Genomic DNA, 20,581 nt, shown 5'->3' on the forward strand with positions numbered 1-20,581 from the left:
CAGCTAACGAAACAATGGCTCTTTTGCGCAACAAATTCAATGGCCGTGTTATCTCACGTAATGGCGATGTCAATTGGCCGCCAAGATCATGTGATTTGACACCGTTGGACTTTTTTCTCTGGGGTTATTTGAAAGAAAAGGTGTACGTCGATAAGCCAGCAACAATGAGAAGGATGAGATAATTCGGCACATTAACGGCATGGAACCTCCATTATGCCTCAGCGTCATCGAAAATTTGGACCATCGGATGAAGGTGTACCACCGAGGTCACGGCGCCCATTTGGCCGATATTTTGTTCCATGCATAATTGAGTAATACCAATATATCGTAATAAAATAAAATTACAATAATTCCCTAAATAGTTTGTGTTTTATTCAAAATCAACATCGGCCCTTGAAATTTTAACCACCCTTTATGACACTTGCTTATCAAATGTGACCAAGTGTCCTTGTTTATAGATCAGATGCAGTATAAAGCTATCATACACAGAAAAAAAAATTCACCAACATTTTTCCAATTAATGTCTTAATTGAGTTTTAAAAAATATTCAATTAAAAATTTAATTGATTCAGAAATTTTTTTAATTGAAACTAAAATCAATCACAAAAAAATAGTATCAATTAATTTTTTAATGGATACTATCATTTCTGTAATTGAAGACATTTCAATTAAAAAATTAATTGGATCAATTAATTTCGTAATTGAAACAGAAACAATTTTTTTGTGCGTACGTGTTTGATCAAAACTGGGATTAAACCCATGACCCTTTGACCCTTTGTATACAAGCCAGGCATTCTAACCACTGCACCGCGGTGGCTACAGGGGGCTTCAATACTAAATGTTACCTATAACATTTGACATTTATTTTGACCCCACGTCCAACACCTCAACAACGGAAGGGAGGTAGTGCCACAAAGACGGTCCTGAGAGAATGAGAGCCCAGAACATTTATCTAAGGGTAAGAACTATTATATCCTGACACTGAAATTCCATTCAGATTGACGGACCAAAGCACAGACCTGAAGGCAGGATGCCTTAGAAATAACACAAAATAGCCCAGAGATCGTGAACATTTTCACAGATAATCGGAGCACAATGAAGGCAATAACAGACATTAAGCTGAGAAAGGTTAAGCAACGATTAATCTGGATACGACAGGGACCAGCCATAGGAATAAAGACCATGGACCTAGAGGTCCTTCTCCTGTAAAGGGAACAGATATTGGAATACTACCAATTTTAATATCCTACTTTTAAAAAGCGCAGAAAGGTTAAACGATTCTTTGGGATCTGATTCAACTTGGAAACAGATACTGACAAAATTAGAGACTACGATATCCTGGAATAAAGGAAAGGTCAAATGGAAAGAAGGAGTTAGAGCGTACAACAAACCTATTAGAGTTTCAATCTAAGCTATATCATTTCCATTCAGTTTTATTAAAATTGAATAATTTTTTGGGTCTAGAGACGATTGATTAATAAATAAATTATCGTACCTACCAAAAGCAAACGGAATTTAATCGACTAAGACATGAATCAAATCGATCTAATATACCTGGAACTTCTAAGAATTTTGCACTTCCTATTAATGATGGTTCGAACTATGAAAAAGGCTCACATCGATGTTATATGAAGACCATGGTGCGATTGTGTGTTTTTTTACTAATAGACCATATGGAAACTCCAAGCAATGTTAGGAACTAAACTGCTGAAAATGTTCCAGTTAAATTACCTAGAGAGAAGATATTTGAAATTTACTTTTTGTTAACTGTCACTTAAAGTCTAACGAAGCTACATGAAAATGGCCGTTACGAGCGAAGTCTCCTATACCTTAAAATTTACTTCGAATCCTTGGCGAATATCCTTATTGCGACACATGTTTCCTTGACATTCATTGAGAGGACACCTTCTATCTGACATTAGTCGGATAAAAATCAAAAGAAGAAGAATATAGTCAAAATTGATAGGACTGATACTGAAACGGCAAAAATCACAGAGATTTTTTAAATGGCAACTGACACAAAGACAGACTTACTTACGCACCTAAATGCTGGGGCTACATGAACAACGCCAACAATACAAAAGTGAACAATTGAGCAAACAACAAGAGCAGCAACCGCCACTGACAAAATGACTAAGGTTCCGACATTTTCAACTTTGATGTGAAGCAAATATGTCACACAAATATCTTATCGAGGGGATGTGATGAGAGTTTTCATGTGGTTTTAATGTTGTGGCTGTGGGTTCAGTATATTGGAACAATTCGCGCTAGGTCCTGGTACTCTACAGCGTCTGTACAATGACATGTCCTTGTAAGGCACTGTATCTGGAATCCGATTGTTATAGGCTCACCGTCCGCCTGCGACGCTAACATTCGTCCTGTTATGGAGTTACGTCCGGAATACCTACTGGAGCTGTAACTATTACGTGGCCTGGACTATAACTTCCACAAAATGAGAGAGCGGTTTACGTATGTGCGAATAACGTGGATACTATAAAGGGATAGGGAGTTGTTGAAAGAGTTTTGCATGCATGTCTTGACCCTCCTCGGACACAAAACTGTGACTCGTCCGAGATGGCGGATCAAAATGCGTTTACATTGTAGTTACGAAGTATTGGTAACAAAACTGTGTCACACCGGATACGGGGGTAAGGTAATGAAACACATACTTTTGCTTTGCATACAGTGTCATGGTTTAAATCCCAGTTTCGACCGAAAATGTTTCCAGTGGTGGTTACTGTGGTGACATTTTTGGGTCTATTACAAAAAAGCTTCTCTAAGTGGTTTCACAGTAATGTGGACTCGGCCATAAAAAGAAGGTCCCTTGTCATTGAGCTCAACATGAAATCGGACAGTAATCAGTGATAAGAGATAAGTTCACCACTGAGATAAAACAATGTAGCAAACCTATGTCAGAGAGAAGTTCACCAATGTGGTATTACAATGGACTGAATAGTCTATGTGAGCCTGATACATCGGGCTGCCACCTAACCTAACCTATGTCAGCCATAATATGAAGGTTAGGTAACTGAAACACACATAAGTTGTTATATGGAAGGAGTTCCTGCAAACATGTCGCGAATCGTCGATTGTGGTCTGGGGACGAATTTATACAACTGCAACGTTTCTAATTCGTGCACGACGCGATTTTCTCATAACTAAGTTAGGTCTGTTGACGGTTACATTATTTATATATAGAACTTCTTTTACGCTTTCCATTACTACCATAACATAGTAATCCCAACAAAAAAATTTGGAAGTACTTCTAAAGGCACAACTTTAAAAGCACTTCCAAAAATATCCTTCCAGAGATGTTCTTCATTTTAACTACACAGGTAGTTCTTTAAATTCAATTTTTTATAACTCGCTTTTTTATACTTTTAAAGGGCAATTTTAAGATTTTTTTGTTTCAAATATGTTAAAAACAGGGTAAGGATTAATAAAGTGGTATAAATCATTTAAATTTTGTAGAAAAAATGTCTAAATTCATTGTAGAAAAATTGCGAAATTTTGAAAATATTTGAGGTAAATGATTTCAAACAAGGGTTAGATTGCATTAAAAATCATAAAAAAATATAGAAATTAATTATTTGTCAAAATACCACAAAATTTTTTAATTCACATCCAAAATACTGAATACGGATCACATCTAAAGAAGTGATGCATATTCAGTGCCACGGCTGTTGAACTGGTGGACATCCGTCCTATGACAAGCCCATGTTAAATTCATCGCTTCTGCGCCAACTTTGCACCACTTCCGGATCCAAAAGGAACATTTTCAGTACTTTTTTGGCGACGCTTTTTTTGCTGGGAATGGAATGCGTATGAATCAAATCAATGAATCAATGAATCAAAGTGCGTCAGCAAATCTACTGCAGGTTGCTATATAACGTAAAGTTCTCGAACGAAGTGGTTCTACACAAATGACGCTAAATCAATGATTTCGGGCTTGTACACCTCTGGATCTGGCGACTAAGATCCCCCCGTTTGTATACACAATTATCTCAGTATCTCCTTGGTTAATATCCCGGGATGGTTACTGGTCAGTAACCATTCAAAGAACCATCTCATGGGTAGACAACTACCACCCAGGAATGTGAGGGTTGATCTTCATTATCTAAAGAGCGAGATTCAGCGTTACCAAAAAGAGAGCCTCTACACCCAGAGAAGGAATATGATCACCAGGATTAATTTCTCAACACCAGGGCTGTGGAGTCGGAGCCGGAGTCGGTGTCTGAAGATTTTGCTGGAGTCGGAGCCGGAGTCGTAGAAATTTTGCTCGACTCCGGCGAAACAAAATTTGAAAAACACTTCATATTTTTGTAACTAAAGAAATATTACGACAAATTAGCATTAGCGTAGCTAGACAATTTTCCTAGGGGGGCTATAGCCACCCTAGCTAAATAAAACTTTATAGACTGAACTTATAGGTTCAACTAATGTTTTATTTCATAAAATTGAATAAAAAAATAGACATCAAAATAGCTCGACAATCAATTTATAATAAATCAACTAAAAGTACCCTACAGGAAATTGGTGCAAATTGCCACTGACGGACCTATCACAGAACTGGTACCTGTGCTCCAGTTAGTTGCAATTTTCACATTTAGTGAAATAAAATTATCAGAATAACCTTTTGTTCGACATATTTCAAGTTTTTTTTCATTTCGGGTTCGATTAGGAGCCCAAATTGAAAGATTTCTAAGAGTTTGTCCGAGACTGGTTCCTGAGGACCTGTTTATGGGTTGCTCCTGCTAATTGACCAGGACACGGCCTGGTCCTATGAGATGAGTCCAAGACGCGTCCTAAAATAAAAGTTTACTCCGTCAATGACAAACCCATGTTAAAGTGGACGGTCCCTTCCATACGTTTTGATCAGAACTGGGACTGGTCCATACACACCAAGGACTAGTCCTGTACCAGTTCTGTGGTTGATCCATTTCCCGTAGGGTAGTTCCACACTTTTCCAAGCAAAAAATTGGGAGTTGTTCTAAAGGCACAACTTTAAAACCACTACCAAAAATTTCTTCACAAGAAGTTAACTACACAGGAAGTTTTTTAATTTATTTTTTTATATTTTAATGCGTAATTTTTATACCCACCACCATAGGATGGGGGGTATATTAACTTTGTCATTCCGTTTGTAACACATCGAAATATTGCTCTAAGACCCCATAAAGTCGAAGCTCTGTTTAACGAATATCCCATTTAGCGAAAATCCAATTTAACGAAAGTCAAAATTCTTAACATTGAGTATTCTAAATAACGAACAATTGAACAAAATTTACGTTCGATTTAACGAAAAGGCTTTTAATCTTAAGAAAATAAAAAACAAAAAATCAGCAATATATGACGATTGTGAGAATGACTTAAGTCCTTAGGAAATGTCCACAAAGTACGGCATTCCCAAGATATTTAAATTCCATTAAAATGTTTGAAAACACATATTCAATGGCCGGGTAACTGGTCCCGCCGGGTAACTGGTCCCGCCGGGTAACTGGTCCCGCCGGGTGACTGGTCCCGCCGGGTAACTGGTCGCGCCGGGTAACTGGTCCCGCCGGGTAACTGGTCCCGCCATCATGTATCTACAACAGAGCCGGTGCAGGACTACTCCCTGGTGTGAATAGACCAGTTCCAGTTCTGGCCGAAACGTATGGAAGGGACCGGTCACTTCAACACGGGTTTGTCATTGACGGGGATAAATTTACACTGCAGGCCACGGATTGGACTCATTCCAAACTACATGACCTGGGAGAACTTAGTAGGGCTAGACAGGTCCTCATGAACCAGTCTGGGACAAACCCTTAGGTACCGGAATTATTTTGATCATCCAAATTGCACCAGAAAGAAAAACTTTTGGACATAGGCCCATAGGTAAATGTCTAGATCAAATAAAATTTGAAAATAATGAGAGTATAGGAATCAATAAAATATATGAAAATTTAAAAACTACGACAAACACGAGCACTGGTACTAGTCCTGTGATAGATAGGTTAGTGGCAATATTTCGTAGGATTGCCAGTTGGACAAGTGGTGAATTTTTCTCTTAATAATGAGTGCTACCCGATTCTATATTTAGCTCAATAACAAGGAACCTCCGTCTTATAGCTGAAGAGAAACTATAAAATACACAGGAATGTCAACATCATTAGTGAGAGGGATAAACTACCCCTGAAAAACTTTTTTGGTGCTTGGTCGAAACGGCAATCTAGCGTTGAGAGTACATCTATGCCGGCAGGAGCAGCAGAGTAATGGTGCATGTAGAACGTTTTAGGAAGATGTTACTATGAACACTACCTATGCCTGGCCCATCTTGAAACCGGGGACTGGAAACAAATTATGCAATTCGTCTAAGAAGTTAAGAGCACACAAATTATGACATGGGTGTATATAGGCCCCCATACGACAGCGAATCTTGGATCCTCTTTTTAATCTAACCTAACCTAGATATATCAAGTTCATCAGGATTATTTTAAGTATTATTTTTTAAGTATCTCTGTGCTTTAATTTTTTCAAATGATTATGAATTTTTACTCATCTGGTAAAAAAACTACGATTTTCAATAAAAGTTAACATTTAATATTCCCGTTCGATTTAACGAATTTTTCTAAATAACGAAAGAGTCTGACAATATATCGTTCGTTAAACCGAGCTTCGACTGTATATATATTCTGGGTCGTGGTGAAATTCTGAGTCGATCTGAGCATGTCCGTCCGTCCGTCTGTCTGTTGAAATCACGCTAACTTCCGAACGAAACAAGCTATCGACTTGAAACTTAACACAAGTAGTTGCTATTGATGTAGGTCGGATGGTATTGCAAATGGGCCATATCGGTCCACTTTTACTTATAGCCCCCATATAAACGGACCCCATAATTTGGCTTGCGAGGCCTCTAAGAGAAGCAAATTTCATCCGATCCGGCTGAAATTTGGTACATGGTGTTAGTATATGATCTCTAACAACCATGCAAAAATTGGTCCACATCAGTCCATAATTATATATAGCCCCCATATAAACCGATCCCCCGATTTGGCTTGCGAGGCCTCTAAGAGAAGCAAATTTCATCCGATCTGGCTGAAATTTGGTACATGGTGTTAGTATATGGTCTCTAACAACCATCCAAAAATTGGTCCACATGGGTCCATAATTATATATAGCCCCCATATAAACCGATCCCCCGATTTGGCTTGCGAGGCCTCTAAGAGAAGCAAATTTCATCCGATCCGGCTGAAATTTGGTACGTGATGTTAGTATATGGTCTCTAACAACCATGCAAAAATTGGTCCACATCGGTCCATAATTATATATAGCCCCCATATAAACCGATCACCAGATTTGACCTCCGGAACCTCTTGGAAGACCAAAATTCATATGATTCAGTTGAAATTTGGTACGTGGTGTTAATATATGGCCTCAAACTCCCATGCAAACATTGGTCGATAGCGGTCCATAATTATATATAGGCCCCATATAAACCGATCCCCAGATTTGACCTCCAGAGCCCCTTGGAAGAGAAAAATTCTTCCCATTCGGTTGGAATTTGGTACGTGATGTTAGTATATGGTATCCACCAACCATGCAGGAATTGGTTCCTATCAGTCCATAATTATATATAGCTCCCATATAAACCGATCCCCAGATTTGACCTCCGGTGCCTTTTGGAGAAGCAAAATTCATCCGATCTGCTTGAAATTTGGTACGTGGTAGTAGTATATATGCAACCATGCCAAAAGTGGTCCATATCAGTCCATAATCGTACATAGCCCCATATAAACCGATCCCGAGATTTGGTTTTGGAACCTCTTGGAGGAGCAAATTTCATCCGAGTGAGTTGAAATTTGGTACATTGTGCTAGTATATGGTCGTTAACAACCATGGCTAACTAGGTCCATATCGGCCTATAGTTATATATGGCCCTCAGATAAATCGATCCCCAATCACACAAAAATTGGTCCATATCAAGTTCTTAATTGTATATAGCACCCATATAAGCGACCCCCATATTTCAATTCTGGCTCTCGACGTACAAAAAGTCCATATCGATTCGTAATTATTTGTAGACTTAATTATACATAACTTTTTTGTCTAATATATACCATGTATGGACTAAATCACAATTTAGAAAACGATGTTAAGAAGTTTTAAGATACCACAACCCAAGTAATTCGATTGTGGATGATAGTATTTCGTAGAAGTTTCTACGCAATCCATGGTGGTGGGTACATAAGATTCGGCCTGGCCGAACTTGCGGCCGTATATACTTGTTTTTTACTAACATTGTGTTCCACACTAGTGCATTACTCGACTTAAATTTTAAGTCTATAGATTTTGTAGAAGTCTATAAAATTCTGTCCAGATCGAGTGATATTTAAATGCATGTATTTGAGATAAACATTTATACGGCCCCCAACATATTTGACGGATGTGATATGGTATCGAAAATTTAGATCTACAAAGTGGTGCAGGATATAATATAGTCGGCCCCGCCCGACTTTAGACTTTCCTTACTTGTTTTTATAAAAATCGTAAATAGGTTTTCAAATTCTGGGGGGGGCTAAAATTTTTCTGGGAGGGCCTAAGCCCCCTCCCCAGAGGCCTTCCTACGCTTATGCAAATTAGATTCCATTAGGGTTTTTATTCGAAAAACGAAAAACGATGTACTGGATTTCAGGCCTTTGAAAGTGTATGCATATGGGTGAAATTTCACGGTGATATAAAAAGTAGGTTATACTAGAATATGGGCTTAATTGATTAATTTTATTGTCCATTTTTTAACATATTAAAATAAAGATTTTTGACCCTGTATATACTCTTGATAAAGGTATATTTAATTTAGAATCTAAATGTTATTTTCTGTTTTGGCAGGCATGTCGAGTTCGAAGATGTGTCATACCGGAAAATTTTGTGATAAAGCACCTACATATAAACCCAACTTCCGATTTGTTTTAAGAAAATTTTCCCAGTCTAAAATTTTCTTAAGATTTGTCAGAAATTTTGAATTTAAAGGTATTTGAGATCCATAAATAAAAGCGGAAATTTCCCAGATTTTGAGATAGCCCTGTATAATTACTTGAGAAATCTCCGTATACACCCGATGTCCTTGGAAGCTGTAATTTTAAATTAAACTTCTGCCAACGTGCCATCTGAGCCGGTCTTTTGGGAGAAAGTTTGTTTCATCAAAGCCACTTGAAATTCTTTACATTAAATTAATGGTCTCTAATGTCTATAACTGATAGACCCTTTATAAATTGATGTTTCACAATTTTACTTCTATAGAAACACTCGTAACTGTACAGCTATTGATGTCATCTGTTTTGTATGGCAGTGGTTATTTGAAATTCCGCCCTCCTAATTTTTGACAGTTTAAATTTGTTTTATATATTTATCCGACACATTACATTTTTTAAAGTTTAAACTTTCTATCTGATTAGCCCGACATTTTGATTTTTGTGTATCTTTTTGTTAATGTTTCTATTTTATATAGATTTATTTTTTACAAAATGCCTATATAGACCAATACCAGGATTTTACTTCTTAAACTTCGTGAGCCTAATTATTTTTTGAAATTTTGTGGTTTTATAAATATATATTCTAGAGATTGTTGTTATACCCATATTTTGATGTGGTCTCTATATAGTCTTGTGTCGTATTTTAATTTATTCGCCTGACATTAAAATGTAGAGTTCTTTACATTCCTAAAATGCTGAGGTTTGTCGTCGAGGCATATCAAAATTTAAAATTAGAGTGCTTTTGGACATATAAACACATATGGCAAAATAGAGTACTTATATCGGTCTATTTTTGGAACACTACACCTTAGAATTACAATTGTACACCCAGAGAAGGAATATGATCACCTCAAACATGTTTTAAGAGCAAAATGTTATTTTTGGGTGGTGACCATGTAACATGGTTTTCGCAACCATGTTATTTTCTCGGAAATCATGTATCTGATTTCGACAAGCAGGTTATATTCGACGAGAAAATAACATTTTATTGACAAACATGTTACATGGTCACCATACAAAAATAACATTTTGCTCTTGAAACATGTTTGAGGTGATCATATTCCTTCTCTGTGTGTAATACTGTTAAAATGAGATTTAGGTATACCACCTGGAGTCGACTCCGGAGTCGGAGTCGAGGCTAATAAGAAATGCTGGAGTCGGAGTCGGAGCCGGAGTCGAGCAAAATTGACTCGACGCCACAGCCCTGCTCAACACTACAGTTGCAGTATCCCCATGAAGCCTGGTCAAACTTCTTTTCGCAGTCCGAGGAAACTACCGTAGTAAAGATACCCCCACGGCAGACTAGGGTAGTTTTGGTACAAATACGATTAGACCAGTTTATCTGCCTCACTTCCTATCTGTAATCAAAGGTCACATAACACTCATCACCTTTTCGCCTTTCCATCCACCGCCATCAAGCTGATGGTAAGGTTCGCAAATGTAAGCCAAATTTCTTGGTTATGAATATAAATCCAATCGCTCGAAATGTTTGTAAAAAAATCAAAATTTCACTTGAGCAAAACTTCGTGACCATCAAATTTATTTTACCTTAATGTTTAGTGAACTTCTGCAGCCGACCTACCTAAATCAAACGCATCGTACTTGCGTGTATTTGTCGCCAAGTACCACAGCATAAGAGCAAGCTTTCCCACAAACGTTAAGCGGTTTTAGATTGCATTGTGGTTAAAGATCAAAGAAGAATACCGCCATTCATGACACAATCACCACCAACCACATCAAACAAAAGAACTCCCTATTACGTTCGCTGTCCACACTCGACCTGACCAGACCAGGCCAGACATATCACCTACCTCACAAAGAGCAAACTAGGTGCAGGTGTGTTAATTGCATTAAAATATTTGCAATTGTTTTTTATGTCTACTGGCTACTCCCTATCGACTTAAGTCACACGCATAGAATCCATAGGTGGTGAAATGCATCAAGAGTACAAAGTTAAAGTACCGCCTTGTTGAAAACTGTGCCTTAAAAAGGGTAAACAAAAGAAGACTCTTCTTTAATTCTCTCAATGGAATGGATCATTGACTTTAACCAACCACACAAAAATATAGTACAGGTGATGGAGAAAAATTATACAACTCCAAGTTAATACCCTAGTACGACAAAAACTGCTTAAGATATAATATTGAGTACCCACATTTTGAGGAAACCCTATCAAAAAACTATCTTGTTTTACAAAATTGTTTTTCTATAGAAAATAATGTCAAAGCTTGATTTCCATATAAAATTTTTTCAAAACTTTATTTCTATAGAAAATTTTCTCAAAACTTTATTTCTATAGAAAAATTTTATTTCTATAGAAAATGTTGTCAATTTTTTTTTTCTATAGAAAATTTTTTCAAAATTTTATTTCTATAGAAAGTTTTGTCAAAATTTTATTTCTGTACAAAATTTTCTCAAAATTTTATTTCTGTAGAAAATTTTCTCAAAATTTTATTTCTATAGAAAATTTTATAAAAATTTTATTTCTATACAAATTTTGTCAAAATTTTATTTCTATAGAAAATTTTATCAAAATTTTATTTCTATAGAAAATTTAATCAAAATTTTATTTCTCTAGAAAATTTTATCAAACATTTTTTTTCTAGAAAGTTTTATCAGTTTCATTTTAGAAAATTTTTGTCAAAATTTTATTATTTGCACACAAATTTATTTAGAAAACAAGTATATACGGCCTTAAGTTCGGCCAGGCCGAATCTTATGTACCCTCCACCATGGATTGCGTAGAAACTTCTACGAAAGACTGTCATCCACAATCGAATTAATTGGGTTGTGGTATCTAAAAACTTCTTAACATCTTTTTCTAAATTGTTAGTTAGTCCACACGTGGTATATATTAGACAAAAAGGGTATGTATAGGTAAGTCTACAAATAATTACGAATCGATATGGACTTTTGCACGGTACGTAGAGAGCCAGAATCAGAGATGGTCTGTATCAAACTTTTTTAGGTTTGCGACTGTCGCAAAGTTGTAAATGTCGTACACGTCATACGCGTCGTAAATGTAGAAAAAGTAACAAAAGTCGCAAACTCAAAATACTTTCGCGTCAGCTAGGCAGCGAATTCGATGATATCCAAGACGATGGTATGTGCGAAGAAGTTTCAATTCTTAGGAATGTTCACAATTTTCGGTTTTAGTCCCCACATTTTCCCTATTGCATTTTGCACGAGTACCGTGGATTTTCTTTCTTAGCTTTAAGTTCAGTCTCCTGTCCAATATAACCCGAAGGTATTTTGCACACTCACCAACGGGAATTTCGATACCACCTAAGAAAATAGGCTTTCACAAATTTCTGCAGAAACTCACATCGAATGCTGTCAAACTAAATTAAAAAATGTTCAGGATTTCTTCTATTCAAAATTAGGTTTTCTACAGTAGGTTTACGACTTTTGCGACATACGTATTATACCGTCGCAAATGTATGTCGCAAAAGTCACAGTTTGTGACAGGCCAACCCTGGCCAGAATTGAAACATGGGGTCGCTAATATGTGCTTGATATGGACCAGTTTCTGTGTGATAGGGGATCGATTTATCTGAGGACTATATATAACTATAGACCGATATGGACCTAGTTAGGCATGGTTATTAACGGCCATATACTAGCACAATGTACCAAATTTCAACTGACTCGGATGAAATTTGCTCCTCCAAGAGACTCCAAAACCAAATCTCGAGATCGGTTTATATGTGGGCTATATATGATTATGGACTGATATGGACCACTTTTGGCATGGTTGTTAAATATCATATACTACCATCACGTACAAAATTTCACCCAGATCGGATAAATATTGCTTCTCCAAAAGGCACCGGAGGTCAAATCTGGGGATCAGTTTATATGGGGGCTATATATAATTATGGACCAATTTTTGCATGGGTGTTTGAGGCCATATATGAACACCACGTACCAAATTTCAGCCGGATCGGATGAAATTTGCTTATCTTAGAGGCTCCGCAAGCCAAATCGTGGGATCGGTCTATATGGGGGCTATATATAATTATTGACCGATGTGGACTACTTTTTGCATGGTTGTTAGAGATCATATCCTGACACCATGTACCAAATTTCAGCCAGATCGGATGAAATTTGCTTCTCTTAGAGGATCGGCAAACCAAATTTGGGGGTCCGTTTATATGGGGGCTATACGTAAAAGTGGACCTATATGGCCAATTTACAATACCATCCGACCTACATCAATAACAACTACTTGTGCCAAGTTTCAAGTCGATAGCTTGTTTCGTTCGAAAGTTAGCATGATTTCAACAGACGGACGGACGGACATGCTCAGATCGACTCAGTATTTCACCACGACCCAGAATATATATACTTTATGTGGTCTTAGAGCAATATTTCGATGTGTTACAAACGGAATGACAAAGTTAATATACCCCCATCCCATGGTGGAGGGTATAAAAAACGACTATTGAAAACCTTTTTTCGGGAGGTTCGAGTGTAATTTCCTTTGGGTTTAGTGAACTACCTGAATTTATTCTGATAATTGCTTGATAGTTTCGCTGCAAGTAGAGGATGCTGATGAGGAATGTAGTAATTCCGAAACGACCCTCAAACCAACCATCTTGCAGTCTATAGGGCTTTTCCCAAGTATATTTGACAAATGTACTTTTTTTCCTCTGTTGGTTAAGGTACTCTTGTAGTAACGTATGGTTTTAAGCTGAAATAAGAAAATAAATTTATTTCTGTATTTTTTTTTTTCAAAATTTATTTCTATCGAAAATTTTATTTTATAGCTATTTTGAGGGCGTACCTCAATTAGTTAAAAAACTAAATGAATTTGTTCTGAAAACTTGATTCTTGAATTGTGACCTAATGGCCTTACGAAAATAAGACCTATTTGACCTATTTTAACATAGGCCGAAGTGTGAGAAAAAATGCCAAACAGAATATGTGACAATATCAGTTAAAATGGTTTCAAAATTAGGATTTATAAAAATGCATTTTAGTGTCCACCAATATGGAAAATATTTATGGCGATTTTAGATTAAGGGCCCTAGTTTAAAATAACATCGAGAAACCAATCGAAACTAAGTGAGGAATTAGAGTTTGGTGTCGTTTTCGAATGTCCTCTGTAGTTGTCATCGGTTAATTAAAGGGTTGCAGATTTTGGTATGAATTTCAAGCAAAGGAGGTCAGATTTTTTTGTGGGTCCTAAAATTTAGCTTTCAAAGTTTTTCATATTAGGTCAATATCCTTTTCAGTGTTTGCAGCATTTATACTTAGAAAACAATTTCTTCACTCTTTTTCCCAGTCATAGGAAAATCGTTCGGATATTTTAAAATTTTTATTATTCATCATAAACTGTGATTACGAATCCTAACAAATTGACTTAAGATATTCAGCATGATTTTTAGTCTGTGATTTTATTGGCGCATACGTATTTTTTTATTGCAGCCATTGTATGTAGTTCGATTGCACTGGCATTTCATTCAATGTGCCAGTCAGACAATAACCACTATGAGTGCCTCTATAATCCGGTAGCCACTTATATGGCTAGTATAAAAGAAACGTTGCAATTGGATTTACAAATGCCAGAGGTGCCAAAATAAAAGTATTTTTAGAAAATCTGGTTTTAAACTTGGGAAGTAGGAATCTCTGTAGCAATGCAGTCAGTTCATTTTTGAAATCGTACCTGATGGGTTGGTTTCGTTTACGTTACTGGTTACTTTATCAGAGCTCCTCTGACGAAAGCTTTCTGGATTCAATTTTAAGCGCAATGACAAGGGACCTCCTTTTTATAGCCGAGTCCGAACGGCGTTCCACATTGCAGTGAAACCGCTTAGAGAAGCTTTGAAACCCTCAGAAATGTCACTAGCATTACTGATGTGGGATAATCCACCGCTGAAAAACTTTTTGGTGTTCGGTCGAAGCAGGAATGGACACGACCTTGTGTATGCAAGGCAGGCATGCTAACCATTGCACCACGGTGGCTCCCTACAGCCTTCAATAATGGCGCTATCGTCCTGAAATTTGGCACAGATTCGTCTTTTGTTTGCAGGCAGTTTAAATTCGAAGATGACCTATATCGGTCCAAGTTTTGATATAGTCCTCATATAAATCGTCCTCCCGATTTGGGGTCCTGGGCTTATAAAAACTGTAGTTTTTATCCAATTTGCCTGAAATTGGAAATCTAGAGGTATCTTAGGACCATCACTGTACCGAAAATGATGCCTATCGGTCCATGTTTTGATATAGCGCCCATATGGACCGATTTCCCGATTTTGCTTCTTGGGCTCCTAGAAAGTGTATTTTCTATCCGATTTGAAATTGGAAATTGGAAAGGTATTCTAGCACCATAAAGGGGTGTGCCGAATAGATTGAGTATCGGTACAGTTTTTGATATAAACCGGCCCTCTGATTTGGGGTCTAGATTCTAGAACTACAATTAAATGTGCTGAATACTGTGTGCATCCTTCCATGTTTTGGTATAGCACCCATTACATCGAACTCCCGATTTAACCCCTTGGGTTCCTAGAAATTTTATTTTTTATTCGATTTGCCACAAATTGAAAATATACTGGCATTTTAGACCCATAACAAAGTGTATATGATTTAGTTTTATGGGTCCATTTGGTTGGCCCCTATATAGACCGATTTGAGGGTGTAGAAGGCGTGTTGGTTATGAAAATTGCTTGAAACTGAATGCAAAATTTCCAGATTTTACTTCTCGTGGTCATTTAAATAATTGGGATGATTTTAGATTTCAAATTAAGGCGTCATTTTCATCATTTCTTGCACTTACAAGAGATGTTTATGATTCCTCTAAAACTCAAACAAAAATGGTTCTTATAAATTCAGAATTTGATCTAGTCTTCATAGGTAAAATCTTTACATTTATCTGTGGGAAGCGTACTGGTTGAACTGATCTGCTTGGGAAAATATCTGTCATCAAACCCCCCTGAAATTTTCAAAGGAAACTATTATATTTGATTGATGGTGGTGGGTATTTAAGATTCGACCGGCCGAACTTACTACTGTATATACTTATTTTACAAAAAGTTGATTTTCGAATTTTGTATCCCTATGTCCGAATTTAGTAGCGGACGTTTGATCCCGGTATCGGATATGATAACTGAGCCCAATAACAAATGGAAGAGACTGTTCAGGAACGAATCTCGGAAAGCAATGACCATCGTCGTTTCTCCAGAAAAGACAGACTTCACCTCTCCTTAGCATTTTTGCCAGAGTGCTGTGGTTCCTTATTTAGAGGTTCTCTTTTACAGGTCATGATATCCCGAAAGGTTTTCTGAATATATCCTTTTTTCCAGGTTGAGTCCAAAAGAAATTTGAAAGGTTGAAATCAGTATCCAGAATCCCGCTGCTGACAAACCAACTTATGTTAAAGAACCTGGTAAATTTTCTCTTTAATCATAGAAGTTCTCTAGGGCCCAGTGCCTTAATGATGGCTGATGCTAAATTGTCAGGTTTCGTTGGATCGGAGGCCATAAATGACCTTCTAGTCCAAGGTTTACGTAGTACATCATAGCCATTAAAACAAATTTAGCTCCTCATTCATCGATACCTTGGTTGTTACGTGAGCAATAAAAGCCTTCGTGGATTTTTTCGTGGAGACCGTTGCACCACCTAAGGGAGACTAAAATATCGGGCTGACACTGTACCTAACCTAACATAACCTAGCTGTTCATCGATCATGCCTGATTTAGAGGTTCAGATAGAGTCCAAATTTCGCAGTATGAAGCCCCAATTCAGCATGCTGCTCCTGGCGTACAACATTTATAGACATTATAATTGAAATTCTAGTCCGTCAATTATGTAGCACATTACAGTCATCAAAACAATTTAAGTTCCTTAATAATCTAGATCTTGTTTTCTCTGTGATTCATAAAGCCTTTCCTTGATTTTTCCGCGCGGACCGTTACAAAGCCCCTTCCGCAACTGAACAAAAAAACTATATTCGATATAAGATGATACAACGGTAAATATTTCTGTGCTAATGTCCGTCCCGTAGTTCTTCGATCAACTGCTTCAGGTCTCAACAGAGTACCAGGCATAATATTAAGTCAAATTAGTCCCGCTCCATGCAGTGGTCAAACATCGAAACCAACCGATGTTGATCCAGTAGTCTGCAAGAAGCATGGGTCCGGGATTTTCTTCTCTCCTGACCAGGATCAAAATCAGACATTTGTTAAATTTCGCTAACCCATGGAAACTTCTTTCTACCAGTGTAACAGTATAACAGGTTGGCAGATAAGTCCGCGGTCTGACATATAGATGGCGTCGCTAGTATTAAATGCATATTATTTTTATATATTACCAACCTTCAAATGATTCGTGTCAAAATTTGACGTCTGTAAGTCAATTAGTTTGTGAGATAGAGCGTCTTTTGTGAAGCAACTTTTGTTATTGCGAAAAAAATGAAAAAAAGGAATTTCGTGTTTTGATAAAATATTGTTTTCTGAAGGGAAAAAATACGGTGGAAGCAAAAACTTGACTTGATAATGAGTTTCCGGACTCTGCCCCACGGAAACCAACAATAATTGATTGGTATGCAAAATTCAAGCGTGGTGAAATGAGCTCGGAGGACGGTGAACGCAGTGGACGCCCGAAAGAGGTGGATACCGACGAAAACATCAAAAAAAATCCACAAAATGATTTTGAATGACCGTAAAATGAAGTTGGTCGAGATAGCAGAGGCCTTAAAGATATCAAAGGAACGTGTTGGTCATATCATTCATCAATATTTGGATATGCGGAAGCTCTGTGCAAAATAGGTGCCGCGCGAGCTCACATTTGACTACAAACAACAACGTGTTGATGATTCTGAGCGGTGTTTGCAGCTGTTAACTCGTAATACACCCGAGTTTTTCCGTCGATATGTGACAATGGATGAAACATGGCTCCATCGCTACACTCCTGAGTCCAATCGATAGTCGGCTGAGTGGACAGCGACCGGTAAACCGTCTCCGAAGCATGGAAAGACTCAAAAGTCCGCTGGCATAGTAATCGCCTCTGTTTTTTGGGATGCGCTTGGAATAATTTTTATCGATTATCTTGAGAAGGGAAAAACCATCAACAGTGACTATTATATGGCGTTATTGGAGCGTTTGAAGGACGAAATCGCGGCAAAACGACGCACCGTGCCACAAGTCATTGAGATCGATGGCAAAAAATCATGAATTGGGCTTCGAATTGCTTTCCCACCCACCGTATTCTCCAGATCTGGCCCCAGCGACTTTTTCTTGTTCTCAGACCTCAAAAGGATGCTCGCAGGGAAAAAAAGTGGCTGCAATGAAGAGGTGATCGCCGAAACTGAGGCCTATTTTGAGGCAAAACCGAAGGAGTACCACCAAAATGGTATCAAAAAATTGGAAGGTCGTTATAATTGTTGTATCGCTCTTGAAGGGAACTATGTTGAATAATAAAAACGAATTTTGACAAAAAAAGTGTGTTTTCTTTGTTAGACCGGGGACTTATCAGCCAACCTGTTAAGATATGTAGGTTGTGTTAGCTTAGTTATAGTATATAAGTACGCTTAGAACTTTTCTCTTATCAGTGAGTGCTACACGCACAGAAAAAACATGTTTGGACATGGTTGCCGCATCCATTTAATGCTTATTTAGAGTATGTAATTGTCGCGAAAACCATGTATTTTGTCTTTGTAAAAATAATTTTCGAGCGGAGAAAAATATATGTTGGCAATAAGCATTTAAATGGTTCTCAAATGCCGCAAACATGTTCTATTATTTAAATGATAGAATTTGAGACCATTATATGGTCAGGAAAATCATGTATCTGACCATTCAATTTTTTTACTTTTTTGCAGAGAAAAAAATATTTTTATAGTTTACGTATAGACATGTCTACAACCATTACATGGCCATAAAGACCATGTACATTGTTTTCGTGACCATTTAATTTTTTAATTTTTTTGCAGCGACAAGAATTTTATAAAAACATTGAGCAGGTACACACGATTTTCATTTTGCGCGTCAGTCGTGTGTTGATTGTTTCTTGGAATGGACGGAGAATACGGAATTATTGTGTTTTGTGTTAATTTATTTTCAGAAATGGCACGTGGTTTTATGTGAATACAAACAAGGAAAGTGTAATTGAAAAAAATATACCTGGTTTTTGTTCTGCATTTTGATATATGGTATAATTTATTTTTATTTGCAGTTACATGATGTCTGCGTTTGTACATTTGATGGTCACGAAGTAAATATGGAATGATTACTTATTGTTGAAATTGAACCAAACTAGAGTGTGTAAAAATATGTGAAGTTTGCTTGCACGACATTATAAATACAAATAAACAATGAATTAGTTTATAAATAAATAACAACAAATAAATAAAGTTGATTTTGTGTTTTCTTTTCTCAAGTGGCGTCCTTTTTTCGACGACGAAAAAAGTTTTTTCATAAAAATCAAAACATTTTAGGTTGTGACCATGTTCTTTTAACTAGAAGAAAAACATTTTTGACGAATAACATAACATTTTAGATCGTGACCATTGTCTTTTAATGGAAACAAAATTCTTTTTATCAATATAATAACATTTTAGATGAGGACAATTGTATTTTTCTTAGAACCATGTTCACTGAGCCAACATGGTTGCAGGTTAAAATGTTACACGGTCGCCGCAAAAATAGCTGCTATCATATTATTTTGCTCTTCGAATATGATTGTGGCAATCATGTTTCTTCTCTGCGTGTAGCCGATTCTATATTAACGTCAAGGACAAGGGGTCTCCCCTTTAATGGCCGGGTCCGATCGGCGTTTCATATGACCGCGAAACCTCTAAGAGAAACTTTGAAACACTGATAAATGTAACCAGCATTACTGAGAAGGGATAAGCCACTAATTCTGTCGAAATTGACTTCCGACCCACAACCCTCTGTATACAAAGGTGGCATACATATATGGCATCCCTATTCAGTGTCTCTAGCATTCAAGTCGAGTGATTGTTCATTCGTTTTCCTTTTGTTGGCCAGAGTTTTTATTCGATTCGGCGGCTGCTCTTATTTCAGTTTCCGTTGTCGATATTCACACGAATCCAAGTTGTCGATGACGTTGATGATGTCGATGCCAGTGTGGATGAGAATGGCATGGAGATGGAACAAACGAACAAGTGTGACTGTTTGTTGCCAGCATGAATGGATGAATCGAACGTGTTTGTGTGACCAAAATCAACAACAGCAACAATAACAATAACGGGCAAACAAACAAAACGTCGAACCAGTAACAACAACAAATCCGTATCGAACGAACAAATGAACAAAAAATCGTCTAGACACCGACTAGACTCCATAAAAATAATTATTATCGGCTGCAATTTCTTTTATCGTTCGTGATGGTAGTGTCGCCATAGTCATCATCATTATCATCACCATCGTCATCATCATAATCAACCTATCGTCGTCATCTTCTTCGATATCACCATTCACTGGCAATTGCCATTGACTTAACTGACTTTAGGACTGTAGTGATGTTTAAATGCCAAGCTTTGGTTTTACAACACTATCAAGTTGAAATATGGGGAAGATGGAATCGAAATGGAGATGGTCTCAAAAGCAAAG

This window comes from Haematobia irritans, chromosome 4 (assembly GCF_050003625.1).
Source record: "Haematobia irritans isolate KBUSLIRL chromosome 4, ASM5000362v1, whole genome shotgun sequence".
Taxonomy (NCBI): domain Eukaryota; kingdom Metazoa; phylum Arthropoda; class Insecta; order Diptera; family Muscidae; genus Haematobia; species Haematobia irritans.